The sequence below is a fragment of the Nicotiana tomentosiformis genome, chromosome 7 (assembly GCF_000390325.3).
Source record: "Nicotiana tomentosiformis chromosome 7, ASM39032v3, whole genome shotgun sequence".
Lineage (NCBI taxonomy): Eukaryota > Viridiplantae > Streptophyta > Magnoliopsida > Solanales > Solanaceae > Nicotiana > Nicotiana tomentosiformis.
In genome coordinates, this window is record NC_090818.1 from 59,710,069 (window position 1) to 59,735,091 (window position 25,023).

At 40.8% G+C, this 25,023-nt stretch overlaps 1 non-coding gene across 1 annotated transcript; it reads right to left on the reverse strand.

Moving 5' to 3' along the window:
• Positions 1–7,303: 7,303 nt before the first annotated feature.
• On the reverse strand, positions 7,304–7,410 carry LOC117274304 (small nucleolar RNA R71). The gene has a single exon (XR_004504416.1). It is a non-coding gene; the product is annotated as a small nucleolar RNA R71 (small nucleolar RNA).
• Between the last annotated feature and the right edge of the window lie 17,613 nt (positions 7,411–25,023).

Below are 25,023 nucleotides of genomic sequence, written 5' to 3' on the forward strand. Positions count from 1 at the left end.
TATGTCCACGACCACGGTAATTATTTTATTTTCTTTCAGACTTATCATATGCTGCTACAGCATTCAATTCTGGGAATGATGCTGACCCAGTGGGACAGGCTTCATGATTTTTCATTAATAGAGTATTATTCTGCTCTGCCACAAGTAGGCATGTGATTAACTCAGAATATTTCTTAAAATCCTTTTCACGGTATTACTGTTGTAGCACCACATTTGAAGCATGAAAAGTAAAAAATATTTTTTCTAATAAGTCCTCATTTGTGATAGTGTCTCCACATAATTTTAATAGAGAACTTACTTTAAAGATAGCCGAATTATACTCACTTACGGTTTTAAAGTCTTGCAACCTTAAATGTATCCATTCATACCGAGCTTTCGATAATACCGTAAGTTTTAGGTGGTCATATCGATCCTTCAAATTAATCCATAAATCAAGTGGATCTTTTACAGTTAAATATTTGATTTTTAACCCTTCATGTAGATGATGACGAAGGAAAATCATGGCATTCGCTTTATCCTGATTTGATGCTTCATTTTCTTGTATAATAGTATTTCCAAGACCTTTAGCGTCAATGTGAATTTCAGCATCAAGGACCCATGATAAATAAATCTTCCCGGTAATGTCTAGTGCCACGAATTCAAGCTTTGACAAGTTTGACATATTGAAACTAATCACAAAAGTAAATGGGTTAGAACAAATAAAAATAATTTTCAATGAAAATATGCTTGTAAAAATAAATCAGACAACTAATTAAGAAGTTGATCACTTCAAACATGTAGTATAAAAAGTAACATATAATATATATGTCAAATAAATAAGAATTATGGAGTATATGAATAAACATAAAGAGATATATTTAGTATGGTAAAAGAAAAGCAATTTGTTATAAACGTGGATTTGAGGAATAACCATATATGGTGATAAGAGTGAATGTATTCAAATATTACTTTCTACCAATTGTAAAGTAATTTAAACTAGTATGTACAATAATTACTTTGTCACCTTGGTTATCACTATTTTATTTTTTGTAGAATGTCTTGAAGATAAGTTTTGCTCTACGCAAGTCCACACATATTTATTAAATTGTTTTTGTTAGTTTAACGCACTTAAGATCTATATCTTATATTTTCTTTAACAATAAGCAAGGTAAGAGAACTTCAGTAACATGATCAACTAAAATAAATGCTTAACAGTATATGAATTTGTTAATAAATAGCATATTGGTGCATATATATTACCATAAACTAAAAGAATATATAGTGATATACCTGAAGGAGAATCGAATACAACTAGGATGTGATTGTGAAAATGAAGGTGACAATCGTGCTGATAACGTGTTATAAATATAATTCAAAATAACAATATCGAACAAGGAAAAACAAGCTAAGAGATATAGAGAGAAAGAGAGGAAGAGAGATTCTTATTTCTTCTTCAATTATGTGTTTTTCCTATCTATTACAAGGCCTTTGTATAGGTATGAAAAGTGAATAAAAATATGTCATTGAATATGTCATTAAGCATAGAAATATGTCATTGAATATGTCACTAAGCATTTGAGAAGATCATGGAGGAAGAGTAGACATCCAACATAATTTGATTTCTCTTATAACAAAAACTAGTTTTTGGGTCAAATAGTTTGACGCCTACCATGGGGCCCTGGTCATTAAAGGTTTGATTCACAAACTCAGTTACGTTTACTGACTCATCTAAGTTTATTTTTTTTGTGCTTGTTGAAAGAAGAATGCCATGTCAGGAAACAATGAGCAACTCAATGTTTCCGTAACTAGACAAACGACCGAACGACCTGAAGGAACTCGAACTCCAGATGATCACTCTACCTGATCCACCCACCCTCGCGACCGAAATAAATCGTCACCAAGATCGAGTGGCGACTATCCCAATATCCGAGGGCTGGAGAAGAAGGTGGGCAACTTTATGATGGAATAGCAAAAGTTGAACGCTCAAATTCGAGAAGCCTTGAAGGTATGAACGAGTGGAGAAATGGTAATGACGCCAACCCCACCTCTAAGAACGGAGGCTACCGATGGAACACCTATGTCTAAAACGGCACCGGAGCCAGATGCTCAGGTATGGATTTAAGTACTGAATGACAAAATACTATTCTAATCATGCAGAGGCAACTTAAGGAACAAAACAAAAGAATTGAACAAATTCTAGGAGTGTCTCCGATCGTCAAAGGGATCGACGTGAACAAGCATTCGCAACAGCCGTGGAAGCCTAGCGTGGCCCCCGTGACGATACTGAAGAAATTCAAGATGCCTGATATTCCAAAATACGATGGTACCTAGGATCCTCGTGACCACATCATAGCATATACAACTGGGATCAAAGGAAACGATCTTACGAAGGAAGAGATTGGGTTACTACTCATCAAAAAAATCAGGGAAATGCTTACAGAAGGGGCTCTAACCTGGTATTCTCATTTACCCAAATATTCTATTAGTTATTTTGTTGAACTTGTAGATGCCTTAATCAAAGCCCATTCATGAGCGCAAAAGGTGGAAAAAACAAGTGGAAGATATCTTCAAGATTGTACAAAGGAAAACCGAGTCACTCTAGGACTTCACTGACAGGTTCCAGAGAATGTTGCTCCCAGAAGTTGAAGACAATTGGGCGTCCATGGCAGTCACCAAGAACCTGAACCCAGAAAGCTCAGAGGCCTTGCAAAGATTGAAAGAAAGCCTCCGAGAATTCCCTGCAAAGACATGGAATGATGTATACCACCGATACAGCAAAACTCCGGATAAGTTAAGACATCTCATTGCTCCCTGGATTTGAAATGAAAAACACCCATGGATACGACCGCCGACTAGAAAGAACCAGCAAATAGGATGAACTTGGGCGCCGAGATACCAAAATACAGCATAAACAGTACCCCAGACCCATACAACGTGAGACTGACCAACGGCCAAGGCATGTACGTGACGATAGGAGTCCCAGCTAAAGAAATGAACAGCCCATGCACTAGCCTAGAAAATAACCAGAGACACCCAGAATCATCAATCATCACTCCAGGCCAAAACTCGACGACTATGGCTTCGGCGTGAATGTGACAGAGTTAGTGGCAGCGCTCAAAGATATGGGGAACAAGTAAGGTGGCCAAAAGAGATGATGTCTGACCCAAGCAAGCGAAGCCAAGAATTTTGGTGCGAATTTCATAATGATCGCGACCACAAGACTTTGGACTACAGACTTCTCCGAGGTGAAGTCAATCGCTTGCTCAAGGAGGGATACATAACAGAACTCTTTAGTGAAAAGGCGATGTTGTCCTCCATGAAAAATCGGAACAAGGAGGATCCACCAAAGGTTCTAACTCCTAAGAGGATCGTCAATGTTATCATCAGAGAGGAAGAAATAAACAGAGTCACCTTCGTGGTAGCAAGGAAATTCACAAAAATGTCTATTTCTCACGAGAATCACACCCGACAAATGCTAGCCAGAGAAAGTATCACATTCAATGACAAAGATGCAGACGGATTGACCATGCCGCACAACGACGCCCTGGTAATCACTTTAAGAATTTTTGACACTGAGGTGAGATGAGTTTTATTTGACCCAGGAAGTTCAGCCAACATAAAACAGTCACGAGTGATCGAGGAAATACAGCTCACGGGCTGAATCATTTTGAAAGTACGACTGCTCTCGAGATTCAACAACTCTAGTGAGATGACCCGTGGAGAAGTAACATTGGAGACCAATGTCGAAGGGGTAACTAAGGATACCCCGTTCTAGGTTATAGAATGAGATATGGCCTACAATGCCATCTTAGGGAGGCCATGGATTCACGAGAAGGATGCAGTATCTTCAACTTTGCACAAGGTGATAAAGTTCCCATCCAAAAGGGGGATACAATAGATCTGAAAAGAATAAAGAGCATCTCGAGAATTCAATTCAATCACCGCCACGAATAATATCTCCAAATAGGACACTTCCAAATAGCAATTACAACAACATGAGGGTGGGAATGCAGCTAATACCACTGAAACAGCCCCCCCCCCCCCAAATAGAATCGTTGAACTCGAGGAAGATAATTTTCCCCCCAATAACGGAAGAGCTAGAAGAAGTGGTCCTCTTTATTCACTGGCCAAAAAGGAAGGTCTACATAGGCTCGGGACTGACTCCAAAGAAGAAGCATAAGATAATTAAATTTTTTCAAGATAATTCGGACTATTTTGCTTGATCTCATGTAGATATAAAGGTCATCCTGGTGGATATCACAGTGCAGAAATTTAATGTGGATCCAAATCACCAACCCGTGAAACAGAAGAAGAGAAACATTAGACCTGAATGATCTCGAGTGATGGAGGAAGAAGTCACCAAGATGCTCAATAATGACTTTATCCGCTAGTGAAATATCCTAAATAGCTAGCCAATATCATGGTGGTGCCCAAAAAGAACGAAAAATAGAGAGTTTGTGCTGACTACAAAGACCTTAACAAAGCATGCCCAAAGGGTTGCTTTCCTATTCCAAACATCGATCAACTCATAGGTTCCACAGTTGTTCATGAATTATTAAGCTTTTTGGATGCATATTCAGGATACAACAAGATCAGAATGTAACCCAGAGACCAAGAAAAAGCTTCATTTATTACCGACATGGGGACCTACTGCTACAACATCATGCCATTCGGCTTAAAAAATATCGGATCAACGTACCAAAAATAGTCACTTGAATGATCTGGGATTAAATTAGCAAATCTATGGAAGTATACATTGATGATGTATTAGTAAAATCGATTCGAGCCGACGACCATCTGACCCACTTGAAGGAAGCCTTCGAAGTCCTTCAAAAGTATAACATGAAACTCAACCTAGAAAATTGTGCCTTTGTGGTCAGTTCAGGTAAGTTCCGTGGCTTTCTAGTTTCAAATAGAGGTATAGAAGCTAACCTCGTGCATATTAGAGCAATTGAAAGCATAACCAAAGTATTAAGAAGTCAAACGGAAGCAAAGAGGCTGACCGGAAATATAGCAGCGCTCGTGCGATTCATATCTCGCTACCACGAGAGGTGCCACAAAATCTTTGTGATGCTGAAGAAGAACAAGAACTTCAGATGGACTACTGAATGTCAACAAGCAAAAGGTACTTTTCCAACCCGCCTCTTTTGTCGAAACCCGAATTGGGAGAACGACTCTTGGTCTACCTGGCAGTGGTAGAAACCGCTATAAGTGTCGTTTTAGTCCGACAAAATAAAGGTACGCAATCTTCCATATAATATGTAAGTAGAGCACTAATAGGCTCTGAAACCAGGAATTCACATTTAGAAAAACTTGCACTAGCACTCAAAATTGTTGCGCGAAAGCTAAGATGATATTTTTAATGTCATCCTATTTTAGTGGTCTCTACTTTCCCGTTGAGGAGTATTCTCCATATGCCAGAACTATCGGGTGACTCGTCAAATGGGCGGTCGAATTAAGTGCGTATGATTGATATTTAGCTTAAAGTATGTATATTTATATGCATATCGCCTCGTATTTTACTCATGTTTTGTAGATTTCGGATATGAAATGTAATGATTTGTGCTAATTCATAATTTTGTTATATGTAGGAATCATCCAAAAATAATATGGGACAAAGGTGCAAGATTGGAGGCAAAAAGGAGCGAAATAGGAAAAATGCCACAGAGAAGCGCCCAGGCTAGCGTGGGGCGCTACCTGTGGCGCAGAAGGCAGAATGCTAAAAAGTTCAAGCGTCATGGCTAGCGCCCCACACTACTCTGGGACTAGTGACGGAAAAATTCTCCTAGTTCGTCCGGGGCAATGTTATTTTGGCCCAAGACCCCCCCTCCCCCCCCCCAAACTGGTATAAAAGCAAGACTAAACATATTTTGGGGGGAGAACACGCCACTTTGGAGGGGAAACCACAAACTATGCTTGGGAGGAGGCTTCCAACTAATTTTTCTTCTCTTATCTTCCTTTAATCTCATTGTTTATTAGTTCTAGAGTTTTGGGGTGCTACATGAACGTTGTAGTTGAAGCTTGAATTGTTCTTATTATTTTATCATATTGGTTTATTTATTCAATCTTGCGCTTAATTGTTTGATTGCTTGATAACCAATTGAATACTATCTACAAATCTAGGATTGATCGGGAGAGGGAATTCTAGATTGCATATATGATAGAGTAGGACGAGATCTTAAACCTGAGTGTTAGAAACGGATTTGCTGTTAGGATAGGGATATACCTAATCACTTTGCTTGGTTATTGTACAAGAACTATTAATGCATTCTTGTTAATCCTAATTCCATAGGAATATAGGCGTTAGGTTAGCTTGAATAGGCGAGTAGTACTTCGGGAGACTGCTACGAGTAATATTAACCCCGTCAATCAATAACCCAGATAAATTAATTAGACAATTTAGGTAGAAGGTTCAACGGGATTGTTAGCTAACCCATAGCTCTAGAATATCGTCTCTCATTAAATTTGTCTCTAATATTGCCGACTTGTTTTTCTTTAATTTCTTAATTCTCGACTCTAGATTAGTTTTAGTTAAATATTCATACTTTAGAAAAGTCACTTGAATAGATTAATTGTCTTAGTTTAATTTAGTAAATAGTTAATCACAAGTCCTTGTGGGTACGATATCTGGACTTACAATCTTATATTACTTGTACGATCACGTATACTTGCGTGTGTGTTTGGGAGCAACGAGTTTTTGGCGCCGTTGTCGGGGACTTGAATATTGACTACTTTCTAGCTTTTACTTTAGTTGTTTATTTTTTCAAGTCTAATGTTTCTTATTGGGTGCTCTGCTCTCAAGTACTTTGATTAAATGTGAAGGGTCAGAAGCCAGGATAGACTTCAAGGCTTTGACCCTGAACCTGAGAGAACATTTCACAGGAGGTTGAGGGAAGCAAGGGACAAAGATAATCTTTAGGCACTTAATCAATTACATGTGAACATAGCAGAGGAGCAACATATGGTTGTTCAGGAGGTGGCGATGCACTGCATTGCAAATGTCACCTCCAGCATCGTGAAACCTAGAATCACTGGGCACTTTGAGCTAAAACAGAGCATGATTTAGTTACTACATGTGAATGGATAGTTTTTGGGGCTTCCACACGAGGATACACAATAGCACATCCTTAACTTCTTGGAAATTAGTGATACTTATATCACTAATGGTGTCACTCCAGACTATGTGAGGCTCACATTGTTCCCGTTTTCTCTGTTAGGCGAAGCAAAGCGGTGGTTGAAGGCGGAACCAACTAATTCTATTATATCATGGAATGATCTGGCGAGGAAATTTTTCGCATGGTTCTTTCCTTCAGGCAAACCTACAAAGATCAGAAGTGAGATAGTCACCTTCAAACAGAAATCAGGGGAGTCTCTATATTCAGCTTGGGAGAGATTCAAGGGGCTGCCCAGAGATTGTCCTCATCCCAACCAGACAAATGAAGTATTAGCTCACACCTTCATAGAAAGGCTCCATCCAGAGACAAAAATTATGGGGGACGCTGCAACGGGAGGTCAAGTGTTGGAGAAAAGCTTTGATGAAATTTATGCCTTATTGAATAAATTCTCCAAAAGCAATCCTGATTTCAGATGTTCAAGCGATATTTCGTTGGACTCGGGATCTTCAAGCGTCCACTTCTGCCTGCTTCACATCCCATGAAATGTTGAGGTTAATTTTTTTATTTATAGCAAAAGCTATTTGTAATATATAAATATGTAGCAATAGTCGTTCTGATTATCAGAACTAATGGTGAAAATAGATAACATTCTCTTATATTTTCTTGTGGGTGTTAATACATTACGTCCAATATAAGAGTGTGTCTATATTTGGAAATGTAATGCTCCAGACGAAGAGTGCAAACCAACTATATTTTCTCTAATCTCACTTTATTAGTATAAATGTTATTTAATTTTCCACCCTTATAATTTAGTGTCTGATACCATATGGAAACTTTACACCCACTCGAGCAAAGTTGCAATATATGTAAGACATCATATTTTCTATAATCACACACTTGATTAATATAATTAAGTTTTTTTAAAAAAAAATTATCACCATTAAAATTTATAGTTGATACTGGGAGTACACAGAAACTCGCAAAGTAGCATTATACGTATGACATAGAAAAATTATTATTTTATTATTTTCTAATTAAATTTCATGTTATAGTAGATTACAGTAGGAAAATTTGCTAAGCACGTGCATTTTGCCGTAGAAACTTTGTAAGAATTAATTATGAGGCTCATTTATTGCTTAAGAAAGAAGTCCAATTTGACAAGCCTAAAATCGAAAACTCAAACCGAAAAGAACCGCACCAAACCGCAAGAAAACCGAACCGCACCAAAAATACTTTGGTTCGGTTTTGGTTATTAAAATCCAAAACCGAAAACCAAAAAAACCGAGTCGAACTTATATAAAACCGAATCGAACCGACCGACGCCCACCCCTACCTAATATGCAAGGAGAGGTGGGCAGACACACAGTGCAAAAATCTGCGGGATTCCTCGAGTTAGACGTTGTTTCTGTATTATCAGCGCAAGTTGCCACATTAGCCAATTAAGTCAATAAGATGACCTTGGTTATTAACAAGCAACAAGCTCAGTCAGTGCAACAGGTTCAAATATTTTGTGAAGTATGTGGAAAGGGTCACACGAGCGACTTATGCCCAGCTAATCCAGAGTCTATCTATTTTGTGGGTAATGAAAATAGGGGCCAGACAAATCAGTATGGGAACACTTACAATCCTAACTAGAGGAACCACCCAAATGTCTCTTACGGTGGAAACCAAGGTGCTCAGAATCAGTACAGGCCACAAGCTCCTCAACAACAATATAGAACACCATAAGCTGAACAACCTACAAACCCGACGAGTTATATTGAGGAGATACTAAAGAAATTGATGGTTGATCAGTAGGCCCAGGCAGCATCCCACTCTATAGCTATTCGAAATTTGGAGAGACAAATAGGGCAACTAGCTAGTGTCATAAATACTCGACCAGCTGGATCTCTTCCAAGTGACACTAAGGCTAATCCTAAGGCATCTATTACTGATGTGTCATTGAGGAATGGGAGACAGTTAGAATAAGTCCCATCGAAAAAGAGAAGTCAAGTGACCTTTAATGAGAAATTGGCCACCATAGAAGCAAAATCAGAAAACGTAAAGGAGTCAGAGAAGCCAATTGAAGAGGCGGTGGCTAAGCAACCCCCACCATTAGTTACGAGGGAACCACTTCTGTTCCCTCAGAGATTGCAGAAAGTGAAGGATAATGCTGCTTATAAAAAGTTTCTTGATATTTTGAAGTAGGTGCAAATCAATGTTCCACTAGTAGACATCCTGCAAGAAGTTCCCAAATATGCCAAATACATCAAAGACATAGTGGCAAATAAGAGAAGGTTGGTAGAGTTCGAGACTATGGCACTCACTAAAGAATGTAGATCAAGAATTCAAAGCAAACTACCTCAGAAATTGAAGGATCCAAGTAGTTTCACTATCCAAATCTCGATTGGTAAGCACGCAGTCGGGCGCGCTTTGTGTGATCTTGGGGAGAGCATCAATTTGATGTAGCTATCTATTTTTAGACAGTTGGGGTTGGGTGAGCCGCGCCCAACCACGGTGATTTTACAAGTTGCTGATCGCTCCCTTGCTCATCCTGAAGGAGTGATTGAAGATGTGTTAGTTCAAGTGGGTTCTTTCATATTCCCTACGGATTTCATTATCTTGGACTATGAGCCTGATCAGGAAGTTCCATTTATTTTGGGGCGTCCATTCTTAGCCACGGGACGAGCTATTATCGATGTATATGAAGGAAAAATGACAATGAGAGTAGGTGTTCGAGTGAAGGTATTCAATGTGTATAAAGCACTCAGATTGTCAGCCCACTATGAAGAGCTATCTATGATTTCTGTGGTGGAAAGTGATGTGACTTCATTAATGCCTTATATGAGCCCCATAGATCCTCTTGAACGAGCTTTTATGGGGTATGAAGAAGACAGTGAATATGAGATGATGGAAGAAATTGAGTAAGTCCTTAACATGTCTTGCAAGTATGTCCATGGGCTTAGGAGATTTGAGGAGTTTGACAGACATGTTACTCTGACCCTTCCCAAACCATCTATAGAAGAAGCTCCAAGGTTAGAGCTCAAGCCTCTTCCAGCGCACCTGCACTATGCTTACTTGGGGAACTCTAAAATGTTACCAGTGATTATCCCATCCGGCTTGACCAATGTCCAAGAAGAAAAGCATCTCAGAGTGCTTCGTGAGCATAAAAAAGCTATTGGGTGGACAATTGCTGATATCAAAGGAATTAGTCCATCATTTTGCATGCATAAAATCTTTCTGAAAGATGGACACCTCCCTAGTGTTGACAAACAAAGGAGATTAAATCCTATTATGAAATAGGTCGTGAAGAAAGAAGTAATTAAGTGGCTTGATACAAGTATCATCTTCCCTATTTCTAACAACAACTAGGTGAGCCCAGTGCAATGTGTGCCTAAAAATGTCTAATTCCTACTCGCACCGTGATGGGGTGGAGAGTTTGCATTGACTACAAAAAGCTCAAAAAGCAACCCGCAAGGACCACTTCCCACTTCCATTCATTAACCAGATGTTGGACAGATTGGTTGGGCATGAATATTATAGCTTCCTTGGTGGTTAGTCGGGGTACAACCAGATTGACAAATGCCCAGAGGATCAGGAGAAGACCACTTTCACATGTCCTTATGGTACTTTTGCTTTCAGACGAATGTTATCTGGTCTTTGTAATGCACCGGCCACTTCCCAAAGGTGCATGATGGCCATTTTCACTGATATGGTGGAAACATTTGTAGAAGTTTTCTTGGATGATTTTTCAGTCTTTGGGTCTTCTTATGTTGACTGTTAATTTGGGCAATGTGTTGGCCCATTATGAAGAAATAAATTTAGTGCTAAATTGGGAAAAGTGCCATTTTATAGTACAAGAAGGTATTGTGTTGGGACATAGAGTGTCAAAGAGTACCATTGAAGTTGATAAGGCAAAGGTGGAAGCGGTTGCAAACTTACCTCTACCCATCTCTGTGAAGGATGTACGGAGTTTCTTGGGACACGCGGGTTTCTATAAATGCTTTACTAAAGATTTTTCAAAAATTGCTACTTCTTTGTGCAGGTTGCTTGAAAAGGATGTGACCTTCAATTTTGATGAAGCCTGCCTGAAGGCATTAGAGAAGCTCAAAGAGAAATTGGTGGCTGCCCCTATTATTATGGCACCGGATTGGTCCTTATCATTTGAAATTATGTGCGATGCAAGTGACCATGTTATTGGGGCAGTGCTAGGCCAGAGGAAGGACACGATGTTTTACTCATATACTATGTGAGTAAGACTCTTGATGATGCACAGTTGAATTACACCACCACCGAAAAGAAGTTGTTGACCGTTGTGTGGGCCTTTGAGAAATTTCGGGCAAACTTGGTAGGAACAAAAGTTATAGTCCATACTGATCATGCAGCAATCAGGTATCTATTTACAAAAAAAGAATCCAAGGCTAGATTGATGCGTTGGGTTTTGTTGTTAAAAGAATTTGATGTAGAAATACGAGATCGGAAAGGCACAGAAAACCAAGTAGCCGACCATCTATCAAGGCTGGAAAATCATGAGCACGTGGAGGAAGGTGGATAAATTAAGGAGGCATTTCCTGATGAGCAACTTTTTGCCATCACCCATAAACCTCCCACATGGTACGCGGACTATGTGAATTATATTGTGAGTGGGGTACTTCCTCCTGAAAATGAATCTAAGGCTAGAAAGCGGTTTCTACTTGATGTGAGCTTCTACTACTGGGATGAGCCATTCTTCTACAAATAGTGTGCTGATCAGTTAATGAGGAGATGCATTCCTGAAAAGGAGGTGGAATTAGTGTTGTATGATTGCCAAGCCTCGCCTTATGGGGGCCATCATGGAGGCGATAGGAAAGCTGCAAAAGTGCTACAGTTTGGGTTCTATTGGCCAACATTGTTCAAGGATGCCCATGCATTTGTTAAGAAGTGTGAACAGTGTCAGAGAACAGGAACAATCACAAAGAGGCATGAGATGCCTTTGAATAACATCCTGGGTAGAGATTTTTTATATGTTGGGGATAGACTTCATGGGATTGTTCCCATTATCTAGAGGAAACAAATATATCTTGCTAGCGATTGACTGCGTGTCAAAATGGGTAGAGGCAGTTGTATTTCCAACCAATGATGCCAAGGTGGTAGCTGCTTTTGTGAAAAAGACATATTCTCGAGTTTTGGGACTCCACGTGCCTTAATTAGTGATGAAGGGACACATTTTTGCAATCGGTTGTTGAATAACCTTCTAGTCAAATATAAGGTCCGCCATAGAGTTGCCACAACATATCATCCGCAAATAAGTGGACAAGTTGAGGTGTCCAACAGAGAAATAAAGCAGATATTAGAGAAGACAATGGGTGCGAATAGGAAGGATTGGGCTGCAAAGTTAAATGATGCCTTATGGGCATATAGAAATGCATACAAAATACCAATTGGGATGTCCCTGCATAAGCTTGTTTATGGGAAGGCATGTCACTTGTCGGTTGTACTGGAGCACAAAGCGTATTGGATAATTAAAAAGTTAAAAATGGACTTTGAAGCCGCGGGCAAAAAGAGGCTATTGCAGTTGAATGAGTTAGATAAGTTCAGGCTGCACTCTCATAAAAATTCTAAGCTTTACAAGGAGAAAACAAACAAATGGCATGACAAGCGTATCAGGCCACGTTACTTTGAACAGGGCCAAAAGGTACTATTGTTTAATTCTAGGCTTAACCTGTTTCCTGAAAAGTTAAAATCGAGGTTGTCAGGTCCATTTGAGGCGGTAAGAGTCACTCCTTATAGTGCAATTGAGTTGCGTGCTTTAAATGGTGAAAGAAAATTGTTAGTGAATGGGCAAAGAGTCGAGCACTATTGAGGAGGTGTCATTGATCGTGAAAAGTCAAAAGTAATACTCGTTGATGAGTAAGCAATGCCCTGCGTTGTGTTGCGATGTTAAATCGGGCACTTGTTGGGAGGCAACCCAATTTTTATTGCTTTCATAGCTTAGCTTTTCAATTTTTTTAGTTAGAGAAGACTAGAGTTTTTTTTTGTAGGCATAAAAATCATAGGTAGAATGGTATGGGATATGTAAAATGGATATATTAAGTGCTTGGGGGGGATCGGGGATTTCCTTAAAAAAAAAAAAAGAATGCGGAGAAGTAGCGCCCAGCGCTACCTGGGGCGTAGAAAATAGAAACAATTTACCCCTCAGTGCCAACCTTAGCGCGACGCGCTGGGCTGGGGGGCAGGTAAGTTTTATTCCCTTTCTCATTCATTATTTAAAACAAATACCCCTAAAACCGGACCCACATACCCATCTACCCTCACATTATAACCCAACCCATTCTCACTAAAATTAAAAATAACTCTAACCCCCATTAAACATTTCTCTCTATCCACGCTTCTCTATCTCTCTTTGTCCGATTCTCTTCCTCCCTCTCTCAATTTTTCTAGTTTTTTCCTCTTGCATTTATCTACAAATATCCCAAGTATGTTTCCCTTCTCCCTTTTTCTTTTATTTTGTAGATTATAATACCCCTCCCCCCTCCCAAACGCCCCAACCCCAATTCCCCCATAAGTTGTCAAAAATTGGTTGTTGTGTTGTATACGGAGTAGTAAACTATAATTTCCTCTACTTTGCTTGAAATTCTGGAGGGCCATCATGTTTCACCATTGTTGAATTGAGTTGCACACACTTAATGCCCACCATGTGTTTGGTAAAATGCTTGAAAGAGTAAATTGTGCACCGGTGAAGTCTGAGTAGCTGAGTGTAGTTATATATGATGTCGAGCTAAAGTGTAGGGTGTTTGGGGGTGGTTTTACATAATTCGAAGCTTGGCTTTAATGTTCACATTCCACCCACACCATGTATTTTGTATTATTTATGTTGCATCACTTTGTTAGAATTAGCTAGTGTAGTGTATTAGTTGTAGAGATTGGGGATCATGTGTTACTTGCTTGCACTAAGGCTAAGTCAATTCACCATGTTCGACTGCTTGATTTGAGTGGCGTAGTTAGTGAATTAGGATTGTGTGGCATGGGGAAGTCTTGAGTACTCATCACCTTGTTGTGCAACAATTGCGCGGTTTAAACCAATATTGTGAGTATATTACATAGAGCCTTCGATTTTAAGTGTGGGGTTATCTTTGACTCTCACGATAACCTTAGGAAGATTTCTTGATTCATTCTCACATTCATGATTATTGTGTTGTAGGTTGATATGGCTCGTGACAGTGCAAACAAGGGCAAAGGAGTGGGGAAGTCCTCAACCACTGCTCCCACTCCTAAAAAGCACAAGCAAGGGGAAGGGTCATCTCGGCGAGCTAAAGGGAAGCAGGTTGCCGACATATCGAGGAAAGCACCATTGGGTCCAAGGCCCTAATTGGATCTGGCTCAGGAGGATGCCATCTAGTGGTATCATAGCTTTGAGCCATATGGGAGGTACGTCTCGAAAATGGGAATCAACGTGAAAACTCTGGAGAAGAACTTCCCGGATGTGCTAGGACGGCAGAGAAAAATCAAGATAGATAAGTTTTTAGAGTGTCCGGGACATGCAAATTTGAGCATGGTGAGGGAACTCTATGCAAATTGGAATTGGGGACCTATTCATGTCGTGGGTTCGATGAAAAGAAGTGTTGTTGGATAGAGACTCCTTATGCAAATTCTTGGGAGTTGACTGCCCTAACCCGCGAAGGCTGCAAAAGTTTGTCAAATGCCCAAGCTACAAGGCTATAGGTCACACTCTATGTGGCGCTGATTCTAATGCAAAGTGGACACGAACTAAGGGTGATGCCCATCTTGAGATGATCCGCTTCGACTTCAACAAGACAGCCAAGGTATGGCAAAACTTCGTGCATGCCAAACTGATGTCGATTGAGCACAATGGTGAATGCACTCGAGCTCGAGTGTGTTTGATATTTTTTCTGATGAATGAGTGACACATCAATGTGGACGAGATCATGATAGGAGAGATGTCCTGCACACGAGTTAGGCGAAAAATCAAGAGGTTCTTCTTTGGCAACTTATTAATGCAGTACATGCTTTCTCGGGATATGGCTGAATACCCCGGTTATTATGAGGTTGTGGAGGCTCCAAAGGGGTTGATGGACACTACCTCCTTATTGGAGTCTACGTCCAAGCTGAGACAGGCGGCGCGGAATGAGAAGGACGAAAACTTCAACAGGTATCTCTATAGCTCTTTGAATGTGATAATGAGGAAGTTGGGCGTATCGGATGAGGAGCGTATGCATCTACGCAATGATCTATCTAGTTCTTCGAAAGAAATATTGGGAATCGCACCTGCAATCTTGTTCACCCGTTAGAGGATGGGAACACCCACAAAGGCTCAGACGATGAGGATAATCTTGAGGTTGACGTCACGGGGCCAATGGCTTTGGTGCCCCTGGAAGCGGATGATGATGATGAGCCCGGAGCTGTGGTTGGGGGACATTCTGAGAGTAAAGGATCCGAGTATGATCGCATGGGTCCGACTAGCAGGGAGTTCTTCTTTCCACCTTACTTTGCTTTAAATTCTTACATGCATCGGGGACTATGCATGATCTAAGTGTAGGGTGGGGGAACTACTTTTTGTGATGTAAATTGTATAAAGATGTTTCTTTTTATTAGTTTTTCTTTTAGGAAACCTTAGTAGACATAGTCTAGTTTAGAAAATAGAAAAACAATCAGAAAAAGCTCGAACTTTTCCCAACGATGGATCTTTTGGATAATTTTTTTGAGGGATTAAAGTCCGACTAAAAACACCAAAAAGATTTTTTTTTCTTTTAGGATAGTTAGGTAGTATCCCTTGGTTTTTCTTTGGGCGCCGGTTCTCTTCCAAGGGTGTAGCTTGAACCGGGTACTTTATTTTTTTTAGGAGTAGGATAGGAAGAAAATTGAGTTGCCCTGAGGTACCTATTGACATGTTTGGTGCTGGCACATTAGGAAATGGCCTGCGCTCTGTCTTCCTGTACATTTGATTTGAATTGTGCGTGAGTAAAATAAATAGCCTACTCTGTGATGTCTTTTCTTAGTTGTTTGACTTGTATGCCACCTAGTGCAATATTGCTTAAAATTTCTCAACTATATGTGCTTGCTTGACTTGGGAGTTGAACAGAACTGTCTTGATTGAGTCATGTACAATGTATGTATTAGGATTTGTGTTATTCTATATTATCGTGTATAGTCTAGAACTTGCCCCATATGTTAATCGAAGCGAAATCATTAAGTTGTGCTAGTCTAGGAGATAACGTAGGCAATTCTTTGTTCGATCAAAGATGTGCTTGTCACTTAAAATAAAATTTTCCCGTTACTAGCCCCTTTGAGCCTATAGACCTTTCCCTTGTCACCCACATTACAAGTTGTATCCCTATTTTATTCTTAATTTTAGCGTGTTGAACCTTGACCTCCGAAGGCACTTAGTCGCTAAAAGAAGTAAGGTGAGAGAATGGGAAGTAGCTTTCGAGTGAAACCATGGAAGGGCCCTTAAGGTGCACTAAAGTTATGAAAAAAGGTCACTAGCCGATGAACATTAATATATGGAGTGTGTGTAGAAGAAAAAAGAGAAAAAGAAAAATTGCAAGTAAAGAAAAAAAAATAATTCAAATAATGTAGAAAAACACACATCTCATAATCTTACTAATTCGTGCTAGTGGGAATATAGAAGTGCTTAATTAAAAAATGGGCTATGTTGTATATGGTTTGTGGCGAGTGAATTGGTTGAGAAAAATATGTGCTCGAGTTTTTAGTGTAGTGTATTAAAGTGCCTAGGAGGGCTAGTCACTATTCCTAAATGTATCTTACCCATCCCTTAGCCTACATTACAACCCATAAAGTCCTAATTATTCCTAGACTTGGCTAACTTAGATTAGTAGAGATGTACACTGCAGGCAAGCTTATGGTATAACCACGGGAAGCACATGAATTCTTTGTGAGAGTGAGCGATTTTTGTTCAAATTGTGTGATGTCCTTAAATTATGTTCAAAGTCATACTTGAACGTATGGACTATTCTATATTCACTCTTTTATTTGTTGGTGAGGGCACATGATCTTATGACGGATTAGTGATGTTGTGAATTTCTCTTGTTGGGTAAGTGCGCGAGTTGAGGGTGCTTAGTGGTAACGAGTCGGCTCGGGTACCGTCTACATCTAAAGAATACTCCCCAATCCCCCAACTTCCCTATACGGGAATTTGACTAGTGGAAGAAATCGAAGGCACCAGATGGCATTCCAGTGTTTGAATCTTCATTCCTCAAATCTGAACACTGGGAAGTGGGGAGAATGACACCTTGTACAAGGTTCATACATAAAACCCAGAACAGAAGAAAAGAACCTCAAAATTTCGGTGAAGAAAAGATTGGAAGACCCATGCTCCCAAAACCTCAATGGTGCTTGCAACCTGGCAGCCAAAGACCCTAAGAGAAAAAAACGGGGAGGATCCTTAGAAATAACTCTCCCCAAAAGAGGTGCAATTATAAATTTAAATTAGCATAAGACATCTTTGATCATGTTACTGAAAATATACCCAATACAACAAACGTATTCGACGTCCTTGTCTCGTTTGAATAAATAAAATTTTATTTATTCCTTCTACTTATGTTTCACTCTTATTCTTTCTGATAAGCTTTCCGAAAAAGCATGATATAGTGGCCATTTATGTGAGAACAACCTTCATCACAAAATTACGACTAACAACGATTTCTCCCAGTGCAACGACTCTAAGAAGTCTTTGAGACCAAACAAAAGTTAAAGAATCCGACAAAACCAAAATAGGAACAATCAAATTTGCAAAAAAAGACATGCAAATAAACATATTTTATTCATGTACAAAAAGGGGCCTGGAACCAAAAAAAATACAAGAAAGCACCTAAGAAGAACTACGGACTCGGACTACAGCCAGGGACTTGAGAAGCAGACGTAGAAGGGGCATTCGGGTCATCATTGGCTATCGAAGGGATTGAGGAGTCAGGGTCAACCTCTTCCCTCTCCTCGTCTTCATCATCGAGGTCCTCCTCGTCCAAATCGGTACTTGACCCTTGCTTGTTAGGAGAAGGAAGGCCAAGCAGTACCTGAAGCTCCCTCGCCTCGACCTCAACTTGAGAAAGCATGAGAGGAGTATCCAATTCTCCAATGTGTGCCTCATGAAGGGTGTTAAGTCAAGTCTTCATGATTGCCCAGGCCCGGTCAACGACCATCCTCTTCTGTAAATTCACGAAGGCCTCTCGAGCAAACTCCATATCTCAGTTATTAGCTAAGCCCCTCCCCTCAAACGCTTACCATTCGAACCACAGGCCCCGAACGCCATCCTCGAATCGAGAGCAATCTTTCCTCTCTCACACTTCCATGTTCGTCTTCAAAGTCAGCTCCCCTTCGAGGATCGAAATTCTCTCAAAAGTCCTAAACCGCTCAACCCAGAGGGCAGCCTCGCTGGCCAAAGCCTCCTGCATCCTCTTATTGTCACTCATTTCTGCAGCCTCCGTCCGCGATTGGAGGCCCTCATTCTCAGCCCTGAGCTCCTTGACCTCCTTTTGGAGCCTCTCAATTTCAACCTTCAGCAGCTTATCGTACCTCACCATCTCCTTAGCCATGGTTATGTCAAGCCGAACCTTTTTTAGGACCCCCAAGGAGAGGGCAGCAAGCTGCTTTAAAAATTGAAGAAAGAAAGAGGAATGAGAAGAATAACTCCATCAATGCGAATGCAAAGAAAAACTGGCCATAATATAGTTTACCTTAGCGGCTTCGTAGGTTATCTGAGTCACCAATTCCATAGAGTTCATAGAATCCATCTGAGACCACTTATGCTGGTACAACAACTTGGGGAGTTGCACCGCCATGGGTCCGGGATTCGCGAAAACATCGATGCCACCAGGCAATAAACTATTAATAACCCTCCGGTCATTAATGATTGGGCATGAAGTGACCGGACCTTGAACTGATGTCTCGGAAGCATCCCTCTAGGGTGCCTCTCATCCGTGGACTGCTTTGCATGGGAAGGTCGACTTTTTGGACTCCGGGGGGCGCAACAAACCTCCTTACCTCAATTTGGCCGGGTTTCCCGATTATTAATCCCTCTACTGGTATCAACTTAAGGCCCAAGGATGAGGGGCCTCTTCGTCAGAATCGATTATGATGGGCTTAGGTGGGGTCGACCTTTATTCCTTAACTCTAGGGTGATCTATTCTACTCTTGGAAACTAGCGACCTTTGAGGAATGACAGGGAGGGAAATGCAGAAGAAGGGCTAGCATCCTCTCCTTGCGGCACTTTAGGAAGTAGCTCTCAGAGCAGCCTGGTGTCGTCGGCCACAGAAGGAAGACCTACTGGGCTTGTAGTTGAAAAGGGACTCTCTTCTCTAGTCTCACCCCTGCAGAATATCATTTATATTAGCAAAATGAGAAAATCAAAATTTCAACCCAAAGTTAAATTTGTTAGGGAAATAAGAGGGTTAACGTGGTATTGTGCTTGGATGCCGCCGGCGATGACCTGCAGGATCTTAGACACCCAATCCTCGATGTCGGGCACCCTTTCAAGAGGCACCATGACAACTGTGTTAAAAAAAATGAGGGTCAACGATGATTCAAACCAAAATAAAGCAAAATGATCCGCACACTTACGATTGTTTTTCCATTTCTCATTTATGTAAAGAAACTTGGTCGAAACAACCAAGTACCTTTCGGAACAACGATGATCAAGGTCGTCCCCACAGTCCGAGATGAGGGCTTTCGAACCTTGCTACGTCATGTTAATTACTCCCCCTCAGTAGATCTTGGAAGAATACAGATGGAGCAAATACTGATAAGTTAGAATTACACCGGCCTTTTCGGTCAGGTGGAAAAGACATATAATGAGCCTCTGAGGGCCAATTTGTTCTAAGCATAATTTATACCGAATACACATTTCGGCAACCACATCATCAATGGGAAGGGGAAATCCCATGGACAAGGGGTACGTTGTTATAAATAAGTATCCGCGATGATAGCTGGTTAAACTTTTGCCACCGTGGGGAAGATCAAGGATTAGGTCTTGCAGTTTTCCCACCCACAATCTCTCCGAACATGGGGAAGTATTTCGTTGGTAATAAGAGTAGGGTAGTGAAAACTGGGAGCATTCCGATTCCCCGTTGACTTTTCCTTGAAGTTAAAGTCACTATCCTTTTTCAGCTCCCTGGGAATGATGTTAGGGATCGTCCTCTCTGGTTGAGAAGCTAAATCCACCTTTTTAGTGGTCCTCTTCCTTTTTGGCGGTGCACACCACTATCTTTTCTGTGCCATCATAGTGTAAAGCTTCATCTCGTGCATCGGAGAGAGAAACAGACGGTGACTGATCTAAAGAGCACTGATTGTGATAATCCATTAGGTAAAAATTTGACTTGATTTTATCTAAAAGGTTTTTGAGTTGGAAGGGAAAAGACAATCAAGATTTAGAAGAAATTTCAAAATTAAAGGCTAGAAGGGATGAGAGGACAAGCAATGATTCACCCCCTCCTTTTATATCCGTGAAATCAATACATCCCCAAACAACGGTTACGATTGGGTACGACCACACATCGGTTGCATTAAAGAGGCACGTTGTCAAATGCCAAATACTTCAAAAGGACGCCTGACAGAATGACACGCCTTTTCAAGTTATCCTTCCCAAGAAAGACAAACCTAACCTAAAAGCTGCAAATACCGAACATGTATTTCTATAGATATACGAAGTTGATGTTGTATGAGCACCATGTGTCGCCTACACATATGCTTTCTCGGGGACTACGATAAGACCCTTCGAGGCTCGGAGAAGCACAGTTAATGTAATTCGAAATTGTAATTTATCATGAAAAGATTAAAGGCAAGAGTACTCTTCATTAAAGCAAGGTTCATTACAATACTGAGGTATAACCTCAGTTGAAACAAACAAAAAAAAAAGCATAACTTAGTCAACTGGACGACGCCTTAAGACTTCTATACATTAGAACCATGCCCCAAATGGTCCTCACTTGGGGATCGCGGGCCATGGGATTCGTCCCAAGGGGTCGAAGGGCTAGTGTGCAAACTTGAAGGTCCTTTGCCTCCTCCTTCTGAAGGGCTATCAAATCCCTCGTCTACGAGAATCCCCCTTCAGAAGAGGCTATATTTACATCAAATTCAGCCTCTTCCATGGCCCACCTTGTCCTGTTTAACCATCTTCCAGATCGGGAATCCCCGCACGAACACTCTTCAATGTGGATAACTTGGACTCGAGTCAAATAACGTTCTGCACCAGCTCCAATTGCAGATTCAACTGATCAAGTTCTTAGACCACTTCGTCTCTCTCCCCCTGTATCCTCGCCACCTCGGTATGTTGGGCGTCGGTGAAATCCTTTTGCGATCCGAGGGTCTTCTCTAGGTACAATGCACGCAACTTGACCCGAACAAGTCATAAGACAAAGTGGCTTTCCATTCAGCCAACCAGTTTGCTTGTGCCTCATTCTCGACCAAGAATGCCTCCAAGCTCTTGATCCTACCACTGTATGTGGTGCCCATCTTCTCAACCTCTTCCGTCAACTCTCTAGTGCGTCCTTGTCCAGGTGGGCTAACAGCTCATAAGTGTTCTTGTTCTGAGAATGCCACTTCACAACGAGTTTTCCAGTCTTTGGCATGCTGCCTCAATCCCTCAATGGTTCTTTCATAGAATGAGAACCTTTCTTTGATCTGGGTCGATATCAAATTCGTCTGCATAGAGACAACTTAGCCTTATAAGTGGAGAAAACATAGAAAGTGAGGAGATAAAATCAGAGACATTACCCGGAGGGTAAAGTGAAGCATGCCATTGGCCAGCGCAGTTCCGAATTGGGCAGACAGTTCCTCCCTCTCCAATGGGGCTATTAATCCTTCTATCCACGCCTTTCCCTCTCCCGAGCAATTCAAAATATTGACCACCACTGAATATTAATCAGAACAGTACGAACGATGGCGCTCGTCGAAGAACTAGTAAGGGGAGGGCGCAAAGCAAAAGGATGCAGCAGATGAAGATGGGAAGGTATCTCAGAGACCTCAGCCACAACTATCACTTTTCTTGGATCCAAGGGAGAGGGTTTGCCTCCCACTGGCTCCAAAGCGGTGGACTTCGTACCTTGGTCCCCAGAAACATCTTCCACTGACTTAGAACCGTGGGACTCCGACCCTTCATCCTTCATATCAATAGGGGTAGTGTCTCGAGGACATTTAGATCGGGAGATAGCTCGGAGAATTGTCAGGGACTATCAGAAAATTCGGCATTAGGGACTATCAGAAAATTCGGCATTTTTCTTTTTTTAGGAAGACCTGCCAGGATAGAAATCGGAGGGTCCGCTTTTCTTTTCAAGGCACAAAGTTGCCTTACCCTTTCCTAAGCAGAGTCAACGGAGGTGGGAAGCATTATCAATACTTGCGGAGCTACCTTCCTCAAAGGGATGCCTATAAAGGGATTTAAAAAAAGACGTCAAAATAAGAAGCTTGAACAGTTGAAATGCAGTTGATACGAACACTTAACATGATCCCTGGCTCGTCACTCCGAGACCTCATATATGTATGTCCAAGACCTCTCCGTTATTGAAGAGGGCACCAAAATCTTTCCTACCCACTCTTCAATGTCCGGAATATCTTTCGGGACTAGCAACATGGCTGCCGGAAAAGAAGAAGAAAGATCAAAGTAATGAAAGATAAGGAAAGGGGGAGGGGAAAATAAGGAATATTGGTGCAAATAAAGGAAACTATGCTTAAGTCTTTCATTCCACCTCTCCGAAATAAGCCCATCCTCGGGTTTGACCAGCTCATGAGTGGGGACTGCAACAAAACGATCAAACCAACCCCTGTTATGGTCATCCTCGGCGTCAACAAGAGTCTCAGTACCTCGACCAGTCATCGAAATAATGCTCGCCCTGAGCGGTTTGAGAGAAAATATATGTAGAAGGTGCGAGAGAGAAAATGGAATGTAGGCTACACGTAATGAGAAACAGAAGCACGCCATGAGCCTACATACATTTGGCATAACTTGGCCTAAAAACACATTGAAATAGCGACAAAAGTAAAAAATCACAGGATCTATCGAGGGTTTGAACCCAAGGGTGAACGGATAAGTATAGACGAATGAGAAACCCGGTCTGTGATTGAAAATCCTTTAGATCGCTCGAGGAACATGTATGGCGACATGATCACCCCATTAATAATTACGAAGGATCTGGGAAACATGTTCTTCATGGACAAGGAAATCTATGTTATCAACATGTGAACTCCCGCATTGTCCTATCACTTTTGTTCCACGCTTCAATCACTCCATTGTAGTCCCAGCTTTTGGAAGAACTTTCCAGGTTGTAGGCTCATAGGGCTACTTTCCTTTTCTGCTTTTGTGAGATTTGGAAGCCTTCTTATCAGAAGGACCCGCGGATGAAGCCCTTGCAGGAGCGATAGATACAGAAGAGGAGACGTTTCCTGGCAGAGGTGGGGAAACACCTCTGGCTAAAGGTATGGAGGGCTGATCGTCCATTTAAAAGAAGCCAAAACTTTGGGGGTGCATGTGAGTTGCAAACAGAGGAACAGAAGAATGAAGAGTTGACTAGAAAATAATGGAAATGAGAAAGGTAGAGAAGAAGATCGGAAAAGGGATTTTGAGTTAATGGGAAGGCCCACAGCCCAATATATATATATATATATATATATATATATATATAGGCATGAGTGTTCTCCTTCTATAATTGCCAAGATCGGAAAATGGTTCCATATCATAAGTAGCCATCATTACCTAGAAACTGTAACAGGTAGGAGTCCAACGAAAAACGACCATGTGTTCTGGCGTATTAAGTATGGACTGCACATGAGTCGCATTAGTCCTAGAGTTTGAGTTTTATTAAAATTCTTTCTTATAAAGGAAGAATCTCTACAAAATTGATCCTTACCAAGGAAAGAAGATTACCACTTATCGAGCATTCGTCGTCGAATTGCCCGACAAGTGGGGGGACTAACGGTATGGGTGAAAATTACTCTTTCCATGTGGCATGGCAGAAACGTTCCACGTGGCAACTAAGGCCTAGAGGTCAAGCAATGGGACCCGCTCCAAGTTTGAAAAGTACCGAGATCATGGTCATCAAAAGGTCAAATACGTGAAGGGTGGACGATTTCATTCGAAGACCCAGTCAACCTTATTTACAGATCATGGATGTCAATATTATGTTGAAACGAAAGCCACTATAGGAGATCCCGCTCCCCACTACCTAATCCGCTGACGTACTGGCTTGAAACTCGGACTGGCAGTTCACCTCTTATCGCTATAAAAGCTGCCCCAATCTCCAAAGCAGGGGCATCGAATACACACACAAAACCCTCTCTGTAACAAAAAATATTATGTTGTGCTAGCCTTTTTGTGACTAAGCTTTGTAATTCCGCCATACTTGTGATCAAAGATCACTTGGGACCGGAAATATAGAAGAACTTTCTCTGTTGTATTATTCTTTTTTTAATCTATTTCGCTATTTCTTGTTTATCTTTATTCATTATATGCAACTGCGTCGAATCAAAGAAATTGCTAGTGACCCTTGAAAAATACAAATTTAATTACTTAATCTCCAAATCAATTTTGGGGTCGAACATGTTTAATGGCTACTTTTTTTAACCACCTAATAAATAATTCACATAATATGTATTTATTACTCCTGCGGTCTTTCTGAAACCTTTCACTTTTACAGTTTACATTAATCATGTACAAGTTTTCATGGCACCTTTAGCACATTGTAAGACTATAGCTAATTGGAATAAATTGATTTTTAATAATTTTATTAATGGCTGACAGCTAGGCTACTGTAGTTACCTAATATTCATTAAAAACTCTTTTCAACCTTTAGTTAGTTTTAAAAAAAGATAAGAAGAAGACAAAAGCTGTGTGTGTATGAGGGTGGCTTTTTAAAGAATATTTTCCCCTAATTATACTGGTATATTTATTGGCTCTTACAAAATAATTGTGTTGTTTATTACAACTTGGTCACATGGAGATTAAAAA